Here is an 11,331-nt window from a genome sequence, read left to right on the forward strand (position 1 = left end):
CCTCATGACATATCTTATTGCCAGCTGACCTCTCCAGCAGCCAGCCTACTAATAAGATTATTATTTTTCACGGATTGTGCAGCCAGCTTCATCAAGGGACGGTAACCAAGTCCATCCAGGTCTTGGAGATGGAGTGGTAAATGTACAACCTGTTATTAATTGAATAACTAAAGAAATAAATCAGAATGAAAACAGTTCTGGACGCTGCTGAGAGAAAACCGGCAAAACTGTTTCAATTCCTGAGTTCGATTACCTACTTGTTTTCATTCTGATTATTTGTTTAGGCTACAACGTGTCCGTCAGCGAATGTCAGTGCAGTGTGATACCAAAAAAAAATGAGTGGTTGGATTTGCTGTCAATCAACCAAGTTTTTTGTTGGATCAGCTGTTTGTACATGTTTTTGTGTTTAAAGGCGCTGTAGTTATACAATGTAGTTAATGCAACTGTGTACACAAGTCCCTCCTCCACCGAACCTCCAGAAGATTAGGTACCATCGGCAGTCCTGCGTCAGTCAAAGAGTAATTACATTAGTCAGGATTTGTGAAATTAAATAAAATGGTTTGCTTTGCTTTGAACACCAAATGTGAAATGAACAACCATAAGTACGAATGAAATTATATATAGTTACTTATTATCATAATGTGAAATTGAAATCTGATGCGCATGTTAAAAGTTCAAGTCCTTTGCTTCGTATTTCCTTTTTAGTTTTTAAACGGAAGTGTTCTGAACTGAATCTCTCTTTTTAACTATTTTGCACAACAGTGTATTTGGTTATTGGATCTTCTGTTAAAAAAAAAAAAAAAGTTCTTTATTTTTCGAAAATAAAACGTCAATGCACTAATAAGAAATCAGGTTGCCAATTTCACCACTGTGACTATTCACCTTAAAAAAGTTACCATTGCCACCCTCTCCCGAAAAAAAATCCTGGCTACGCCACTGTTGCCAGGGTTTATTATTTAAAAATGCGCAGTTTATTTCAAACTTTCAAAACATAATAACATAACAAAGAGTGTCTAAGACCCTTCACCGTTATATTTGTTCTCGTGTGAGACTTTCACTTTTTCAGTCAGCGAAAATATGTGCTAAAACGGAGTGAATTTGAGCCCTGTTAAAATGGCAAAAATACAGCTACGTTTGGAGTTTTTCTACAACAAAAAAGCTAAACCTCCAACGCCAGAGACATCAACAGAAACCGAACCTGACTCTTCTGTAGTTCAGAATGTTACGAACAGCACAAGAGTGTGACGATCCTTCCATTTCAAACGCTCAGGTTAGTGCAGGTGTAGATGTCTGTCGATAAGAGACTCTTGCCTGTAAAGTGTTGTTTGCAGCTCTCTTGATTGTGACAATCTGGCGTAGAACTGTTTGTGATGAAATATCTGGTAATCTTAGAAAGCTAGCTTAATGTTTACATAAAAATGGTTAAATTCGGGCATCGGGTTTGAGCATTTTTTTGTTTCGGGGGGGGTGGGGGGGGGGGGGGCGGTGGTGATGGGGGTGCTGTGCCCCACCAGTTTTTCAAGCCATGAGTCGCCAATGGGCGGGGTTAACCAAATAATTTAAAGTGGGTGGGGCTAACCACATCATTTCATAAACCTTACTTGTTGTGCACTTCCATTTACTATATCGGTATCAGGGATATTATTTAAATAGTTCACACTTGGGTAAGAAAAGAATAGTATTATTATTTGTTTATTTTAGCAGACGCCTTTATCCAAGGCGACTTACAGAGACTAGGGTGTGTGAACTATGCATCAGCTGCAGAGTCACTTACAATTACGTCTCACCCAAAAGACAGAGCACAAGGAGGTTAAGTGACTTGCTCAGGATCACACAATGAGTCAGTGGCTGAGGTGGGATTTGAACCGGGAACCTGGTTACAAGCCCTGTTCTTTAACCACTGGACCACACAGCCTAATACAACATTTATATAAAATATATTAAAATATCATGATATAACAAGATTTGTTTAAATGATTATCCAGATACAGTATAATATACATAAGAAATTGAAATTGACTTTCAGCACACACACAAAAAAAGAAAGTAAAACATCTTTGGTGATCTGGGAGAGGAGAGTGCTGCAAGTTCCTTATTATTTCAGTGTTTCAGCCACACCTAATAAGATTACATGAATGGCATTAACACATGCTCACAGTCCCTACACTGGGTAGAATGGAATTGCTCTTCCTGTGAAATGAGAAAACGTTTTTCACAGTAATCATTACCCAACATCCTTTGAAGACCTGCAGCAACATATAGGCAAGGTTGATAAGGACTTCAGTTAAAATTCTGGTCTACCTGGATTAGTTTCTTGTGGTTTTACCCTAGAAGATAAATATCTAGAATATGGGAATATTGCCTGCAAGTGAGTAAAATGTTTTTCTTTCTTACGTTAGAAGTTGTTTCACCTTGAATGGAACTACCATATATTTGCAGAAATTAACTTTCAATGGATACTATGTCTCAAGTTAGAAATACGAGTTTCATTAGAGTTAATTTTGTTCAGTTTAAATAATAAGTAATGCAAATAAATACATAGTTTTAAGAATACAATTTTATCTATTTCTACCAACCTTCATTGTTTTGTCTGTTTCAGACCCCTCTACATAGGGGCAGGAATAGCCACAGTCAGTGTGACCACAAGCAGGCAGACAAGCAGCAGTGACCTCATCTTCAGAGCTCAACACTGAACCACAAGCATGTTGCAGGATGTTATATAGCAGTTTAGCTTAGGGCTCCTCTCAATTTCAAAAACCTCACAAAACAGCAAGAGAATGATATAGCAGTTTGGTGTACTGTAAAGCCTATAAAGTGAGATTTGGAGTGAAGATCTTTTACGAATGTTGAAGTATTGATGGATTAAATAATACTTAATATTTATGTAACTTCTGGACTTACAGAGACTAGGGTGAGTGAACTATGCATCAGCTGCATAATGGATTTAATTATGAGTTTTTGCCACTGAACAACACAAAAAAGTCCATAATGTCAAAGTGAAAAATAAAATCTACAAATTGTTCTAAATTAATTACAAATACAAAACAGAAAATAATTGATTGCATAAGTATTCACCCCCTTGAGTCAATATTTGGTAGAGGCACCTTTGGCAGCAATTACAGCCACGAGTCTATTTGTATAAGTCTCTACCAGCTTTGCACATCTGGACACTGCAATTTTTGCATCTTCACGAGCTTTCCAGGCCCTGACGCAGAGAAGCATCCCCATAGCATGATGCTGCCACCACCATGCTTCACGGTAGGGATGGTGTTCTCAGGATGATGTGCGGTGTTAGGCTTGCGCCAAACATAGCGCTTAGCGTTGTGGCCAAAAAGCTCTATTTTGGTCTCATCACACCATAAAATCTTCTTCCACTTGGTCTCAGAGTCTCCCACATGCCTTCTGGCAAACTCTAGCCGAGATTTGATGCAAGTTTTTTTCAACAATGGCTTTCTTTTTGCCACTCTCCCATAAAGGCCAGTTTTGTAAAGCACCCGGGCTATTGTTGCCGTATGCACAGTGTCTCCCAGCTCAGCCGTGGAAGACTGTAACTCCTTTAGAGTTGCCATAGGCCTCTTGGTGGCCTCCCTGGCTAGTGCCCTTCTCGCCCGGATACTCAGTTTTTGAGGACAGCCTTTTCTAGACAGATTCACAGTTGTGCCATATTCTCTCCATTTCTTAATAATGGACTTTACTGTGCTCCGGGGGATATTCAATGCCTTGGAAATGTTCTTATATCCAACCCGATTGGTGCTTTTGAAGAACCTTATTCCGGATTTGCTTTGAATGTTCCTTCATCTTCATGATGTAGTTTTTGTTAGGAAATGTACTAACCAACTGTGGGACCTCCCAGAGACAGGTGTATTTAACCTGAAATCATGTGAAACACCTTAATTGCACACAGGTGGACACCATTCAACTAATTATGTGACTTCTAAAGACAATTGGTTGCACCAGAGCTTATTTAGGTGTGTCATAGCAAAGGGAGTGAATACTTATGCAATCAATTATTTTCAGTTTTATATTTGTAATTAATTTAGAACAATTTGTAGATTTTATTTTTCACTTTTCACTTTTTGTGTTGATCAGTAGCAAAAACTCCTAATTAAATCCATTTTGATTCCATTTGTAACACAATAAAATGTGGAAAAGTCCAAGGGGGGTGAATACTTTTGAGTGTCACTGTGTGTATATATATATATATATATATATATATATATATATATATATATATATATATATATATATATATATATATAATGATAAGTCAGTCCGTCCTATAACCTCCAGATGTCCACATGACCAAATACAAATTCCCCATAAACTGATCTAAAGAATAAATAAGTTATTAACACATTAACTATTGGCTAATGAGTAATTATAGCTATAGAAATTGAGGCAATCAAGGCTTTTGGTTTTAGAAAAAGAAAAAAAACATGACTGTGCCAGATTACAAAATGTACATCAGTACCCATTTGCAGTCATGCACTGTGACGACAATATATTTTTCATAATCTGACATTTATCTTTAGAACATTATAGAAAGGCTTTAGTAGACAGACATTTGAAATTACTGAAAAAAGAGATCTTAAAGTTGCAACCCTTAGCATATAGATGAATCATTTCCCTGATGTTAAAAACCAAATTGCAACCAGAGATATATTTTTTTAAAATATTGCTCGAGCAGGAATATGTATTTTAAAGATCCTCAAGGAGGCTAGTAATCCAAGATTCAGGGCCACACTGTAAATGGCACTGCCTATATCTTGAAGAAATACTTAAATAAAAATATTATAATAGAAATCCCAAATCCAAGAAAGAAGATAACCACTCTAATTTTTTTAAGCCTTTAAGAAATTGGATTTAAAGCTTGATTAGTCATTAGCCCTTTCTGTGTGTTAATTCATCATGTCAAAATTGGTAATGTTTAATTATTGTTAATTACACATATTAGGTGTACTCCACTGACATTGTGTGGTTGTAGGACTAATTTACAGGTCAGAAAACCTTTAAAAGATTGCATGAAATTCTCAAGGACTTATTCAAGTGTTAAAGCTTTGTGAACACAACAAAACAACTGTCAAAAGCATTCTGTCTTAAAAAGACATAAATCCATTAAAATGAACACCCTCCCACCAACCCACATCCTTCACACACATGCATATACACAAACACACACAAGAAGAATACCAATTTCAAAAGATACCAAAATAAACTCAAGAACAAAGTGATTTTTATTTTTGTTCTTTATTAAAATGTCTTCATCTAGACAATGTGGGGAAGCTATAAAAAAGGCCAACAAGATGCTCGGATATATTGTGATAAGTGTTGAATTTAAATCAAGGGAAGTAATGTTAAAACTTTACAATGCATTAGTAAGACCTCATCTAGAATATTGTGTTCAGTTCTGGTCACCTCGTTACAAAAAGGATATTGCTGCTCAAGAAAGAGTGCAAAGAAGAGCGACCAGAATTATCCCGGGTTTAAAAGGCATGTCGTATGCAGACAGGCTAAAAGAATTGAATCTATTCAGTCTCGAACAAAGAAGACTACGCGGTGATCTGATTCAAGCATTCAAAATGCTAAAAGGTATTGACAATGTCGACCCAGGGGACTTTTTCGACAAGGACCAGGAGTCACAAATGGAGATTAGATAAAGGGGCATTCAGAACAGAAAATAGGAGGCACTTTTCTACACAGAGAATTGTGAGGGTCTGGAACCCGCTCCCCAGTAATGTTGTTGAAGCCGACACCCTGGGATCCTTCAAGAAGCTGCTTGATGAGATTCTGGGATCAATAAGCTACTAACAACCAAAAGAGCAAGATGGGCCGAATGGCCTCCTCTCGTTTGTAAACTTTCTTATGTTCTTAAAATGTTTGTTTACTTAGGCATGAGCATGCTGTATATGCTATCCTGACACAGATACATGATTTACTAGCGCAGGATTAAAAAAAAAAAAAAAAAAAAGAACAATATTTGGTTATCAGGCCAACATGCATTTGACTGTGATTTTTCTGCACTTCGACTGGCAGGATCACGATGTCACTTGTTGGATCCACCTTCACATTAGGACAGGATCAGCTGTATGCTGGGGAAAGGTGAGAATCCTTTTAATAAAACTTCCCATGTAGTTTGTTTAATGTTTGGTATCACTTATCCTCAAAATGGGCAAAATCTGCTACGATCACAAGATATATGGTGTCTGATTTAGTTGCTTGATAAGGAAGAAATCTAGATGGTGCTATTTTTTCATCAGCGTGTGTCAACATTCTATAGAACCATTGAATAGTAGACCCCTCTATCTGGTAAATAGGGGCATATTAATCAAGCTTGTAAAAACTGAAGCATTTCACTTTTTTTTTTTTTTTTTATAAATTTAGTCGTTGCCAATTATTTTTTATTATTTTCTCCCCAATTTGGAATGGCCAATTATTTTATTATGCTCAGCTCACCGCTACCACCCCAGGGCTGACTCTGGAGGGCGAAGACAAACACACGCTGTCCGGTTTCATCCTAGGAATCTGAAAAATAGTAATGGCATTTGCAAAGTTGTTTCTATTATCAATAATTGTATTAAGAGTTCCAAAATAATGCAATGTAAACAAAAACTGACAAGTTTAAATATCTTTTAATTGATTTTTAAAAAACAAATTAAAAAAATGGACTAACTGAAGGTGACATGTTTTCTGATTGATTTGGTAATGAAGTGCCACATAACACTGCAGTCTAGGGAATGGCTACAGGAAAGATAACTTACTGTTACAGGAGCCTCCTTTTTAGCTGATATTACAGATAGGCAGCCCAGACAAGGTCTTGGACGTCTCTTTGGGTTGGCTTCGAATTGTCTCTTTTCTCTGATCGGAATGTCTGGAGGGGAGGTGGCCTTCTGGTAAGATAGCAATAAGATTTAAAAAATGACATCTCTGTAAAAATTAAAAAAGGCAGTACCCCACCATCAAGTATAATTTTACACTAAAATATTTTGTCTTATTAACTTTAATTAACACCAACGATATTCATTCACAAATTAGTTCATTGTGTAAACATATCCCAGGGTTTCTACTGCGCATCTCCTTCTACCTTCCTTAGCTCCACACATTCCCACAATCCCCTTCTGCTACTGCACACTCTGAAAAGAGATCCCACTGGATGAGATTGTTTATTACATCTTTAAAGGGAGCGTATAAAACCAATGAACTACTCCATTGCATGTTAAACTTATTTTCGATCAACCAATGAGTTAGAAATAAGTGTGCATGACATGGCCAGTGACTGTGACTTATTCGTGCTGCAAATGATTTGATGTTACACCACCACTCTCTTACTTCAGACAAACACCACAACCCCTAGTCCTTTACACATTTACACATTTTTTATAAACAAAACACAAAACATCCATATAAGATGGATATGTGTAAAAGATCTGAATCATTGATATGTCCAGAGGGTGAAACAATGTGGCAGGAAAATGGTTCATTTTTATGGGACAGCACTGGTAATGGAACCTAAGTTAAAAAAAATAAAAATAAAATCAGGAAGATAAGCTGTGTACCAAACATAGACAATAACTCAAAAGTGAATTAAGTTTCCGATTGTATACCTGGCTATACACAGTTACTACTGATATAAAGACATTTTGGCTCATCTAACCTAGGTCTATGGCATATCCTGAAAACAGATTATTACAAAAATATGATTTCAAACAGCATACAAATGTAAGGGGACAGAGAAAAATAATAATTTGAATCTATCTGTCTCTCTAATGCAGGTTCCTAAACATCACGTTGTCATTCTAATTACCTTTTCTTGTCCCTTGTCAAATCTACCCCATACTGTGCTGGCTTGGCCGCCTCCAGCATCTTCACCATCTCCGTCCAGCAAGGATACAACACCAGGAGAAGCAGGTCTTTTTTTACAAATCTGAAAAAAATACATTTGTATTTTAGATGTAATTTCTTGTCACGGGACATTATGTAAATGCTATTATCCATGGTGCTTACGACAAACATTTACACTTGGGTCTCTTTGAGAAAGACATTACTAAATCTCAACAAAGAATTTGCCATGCTTACAATTTGCCTATGCTTATGTATACATATACATCTCCTGCCACGTAAACTCTAAACGATGAACATGACATATCAACCGTATGTACAGGATAGAATAAGAATTAGCAATGAAATGTTTAATCACAGTCTGATGAGGGATTATCCAGATGTATGTAAAACTGTGTGACATTCACAATCTTGTATATTATCATTAATGTATACTCTATAATGTTGATGCTAAGTTTCCTGTCAATTGGATAAACAGTTTGTAACAAATTGTGTGTGTGTGTGTACAGCCACCTCCACTTCATCCCCTTCGCAATGGATTTCATCCCCAGCTGGGGATAACAGAGCTGGTATAAAAATCCAACTGTAGTCTCCCTTGGAGCACCAGACAGTGGCATGAATAAAGAGATTAGAAATTGCCCGCTTAGAGGGTATAAACTATCTCTTTAAAGTTTAAAATTACCAGCTTTTAGTGGTTGGTGTCCAGTCGTCACTTTTTACAGTTTCTTCGTTTCACTTTTCCTTTTGTTCACTCATCCTGGTGCAATATATATATATATATATATATATATATATATATATATATATATATATATATATATATATATATATATATAAAAAATAAAGAGCTAGTTATAACTTTTAAATGAATCTTAACCTCAAAAACACTATCAGGGGGTCCTCGAGTGGCTCACCTGGTAAAGGCGTGGTTGTGTGGTCATACAGCACAGGTTCGCGTCCTGGCTGTGCAAAGTTGTCGGTCTTCGCTGTGAATTCCAAAGGGAGCGTAACATTGGCTCTGGCACTCCCGTGGGTTAGGGAAGCAAAAACAAAAGGGACTGTTTCTCCTCATTGCGCTACAGTGAACCCTGCTGGCCAGGCGCCCTGTGAGCTCAAAAGCGGACACCTGCAGGGCTGGCCTTTGTCCTCCAGAGGTCAGTAGCTCGCTGACATCCGCTCTCGAGTTCCTGGGTGTAAAAGAGGATAATAGTTTGGTTGTGGGATCGGAGGACGCCCACTGAACCTTTGGATCTCCTGAGCTGTGTAAGGAATTGCTGCGATGAGGAGAAAAAATAATTGGACATTCCAAATTGGGGAGAAAATCGGGGGTAAAATAATTGGGCACACTAAATGTATATATACATAACTTCACGTCTGTCCCCAGGCAGGACGATTGAGATATTCGGTAAAGAAACAATGCTATAATTAATCCCTGTAATTACGCCAATTACAGATGTTTCTTTTGCTCCTAAATTATATTGGGATGGTCAGTAAATCATTTGCTGACAATTGCATCATTCACAGAAGGTGTGCGGCAGGTGTGGGATTAATTGGGCCTATTTATATCCCCATCGCTCACAACTTATTAATTTCATTTTCAGAAATTGTAAAACAGTTTGTGTTAACTCTATAGACACCAGCCCCCTATATACCAACTAAAGTCCATTTATATTAAATATTTAAGTACGAGCATCCCAGGGAGAAAACTAGAATAGCAAATGAGCAAGTGTGCTCAGGTCAGCGCTTTGTGGTAACTGCAGGTATTTGCATCACACTGCTGAATGACCAATAGCCACCCAGTACTGTACATTGCAAATGGGCTGTTTCATCTTAGCTCAACTGTGTTAACCCTGACCTAGTCGAGGTTAGTGAACCCTGTTGTTCTGATTATCAACATAATGTCAATAAATCTTACAACACTGCATCACACACTTAAAGCAGTTTTTGGCAAAAACACCCACCACCACTGTCAAGTGCATAGGAAAAACAACCATAGTTTAACTGCAGTGGAGAAGATTGGATTTAAATAATTGCAAAATACTGCATGTTTGTATATTGAAATAATGAACATGTTAATGATTATTAAAAATACCAATTGTAGTTGTTTTTTTCAGACAAACATAAAACTGTAGGCCACTGTTTAGTGTCTGAAGGGGACACTGTATGCTAACCAAAGCCCATGGCCAGTATACAATATTTTTCTGTATGCATTATTTTCTGTTGAGCACTACTGACACCGTTGAAACGGTGAGTCTTAGGTCGCCTGCGGATACATTAGTCCATTCAATGCGTCTGAACCTGGTGTGTAATCCCAAGGTAACTGCTCACAGTTAACACGTTTTAATACGTTAATTCACGTTTTAAGTAATACAGTGTCCCCTTCAGACATGTCTAAGGAGAAATTCGGAAATAACATACAAAACTATGCGCGAGTAAAACTCCAAACATCCAAAAAAAAAAATAAAAAAAAAATAACATTAATATATATATGTTGTTATTCTAAGGGTAATGAAACATATACAGACTGTTTTATTTGTATGCATTTATGTGTTATAATTAAAAGTATAACTCCTATACTGTATTTATTTATTTTATTGCTCTACCCGTAATAAAGGGTTTCTATAAAAAGTATTTCTTTGTTTTTATTGATATTGCAAACCAGTAATTCCTAGCATGTTATTTAACCAGACAAATTATGCAGACACGCATATTATATATATATATATATATATATATATATATATATATATATATATATATATATATATATATATATATATATATATATATATAATATTATGCATGTAAGTTTGTAAATAAACATAAAAGGTTCCAAGTAGAACCTTGAGGTTCTTAAAAGATCTTTATTTGTAAGGTTCCTCATGGACCTTAAAAGCTTCCTCCACAGTATCAACCCCAGATTTAGAGTGTATGCGCGAGTAAATACCATCCTAACTATTAAGGGAATGGGAATATGCCTCTCCATCATATATATATATATATATATATATATATATATATATATATATATATATATATATATATATATATATATATATATAATTGCATGCCCGGTATCTACGATATGGAGTCTTGCATGCCCCGGTAGCTGCAATATTGAGTCTTTCCATCCACCTCCGGTTGCTTCATTCCGGAGGTCAAGGGCGTAGGTTTGGTTTGAACATTGGTGGGGACACAATTTTGTAGGGGGGCGGAGTCACGGTCGCTAGTGGGGTTCGGGGGCATGCCCTCCCGGGAAGAAATTTTTTAGTAGACAGCTATTAAATGGTAACTTCTGGTGGCTTGAAATGAATGCTGGACATGAATCGAGGACAGTTTGATTGACATGAAGTTGGCTGGTATACACTTAAAACACTATGATAAAGTGTCCCTCCTGGAAGCTGGTTTGACATCCCTGCTGTAGAATTACTAATAACCTGAATTATAACCTATCCCAGCCTTACTGTAAGCTACCAATACCCCTGGCGCTACAAG

The sequence above is a fragment of the Acipenser ruthenus genome, unplaced genomic scaffold, assembly GCF_902713425.1.
Source record: "Acipenser ruthenus unplaced genomic scaffold, fAciRut3.2 maternal haplotype, whole genome shotgun sequence".
NCBI lineage: Eukaryota > Metazoa > Chordata > Actinopteri > Acipenseriformes > Acipenseridae > Acipenser > Acipenser ruthenus.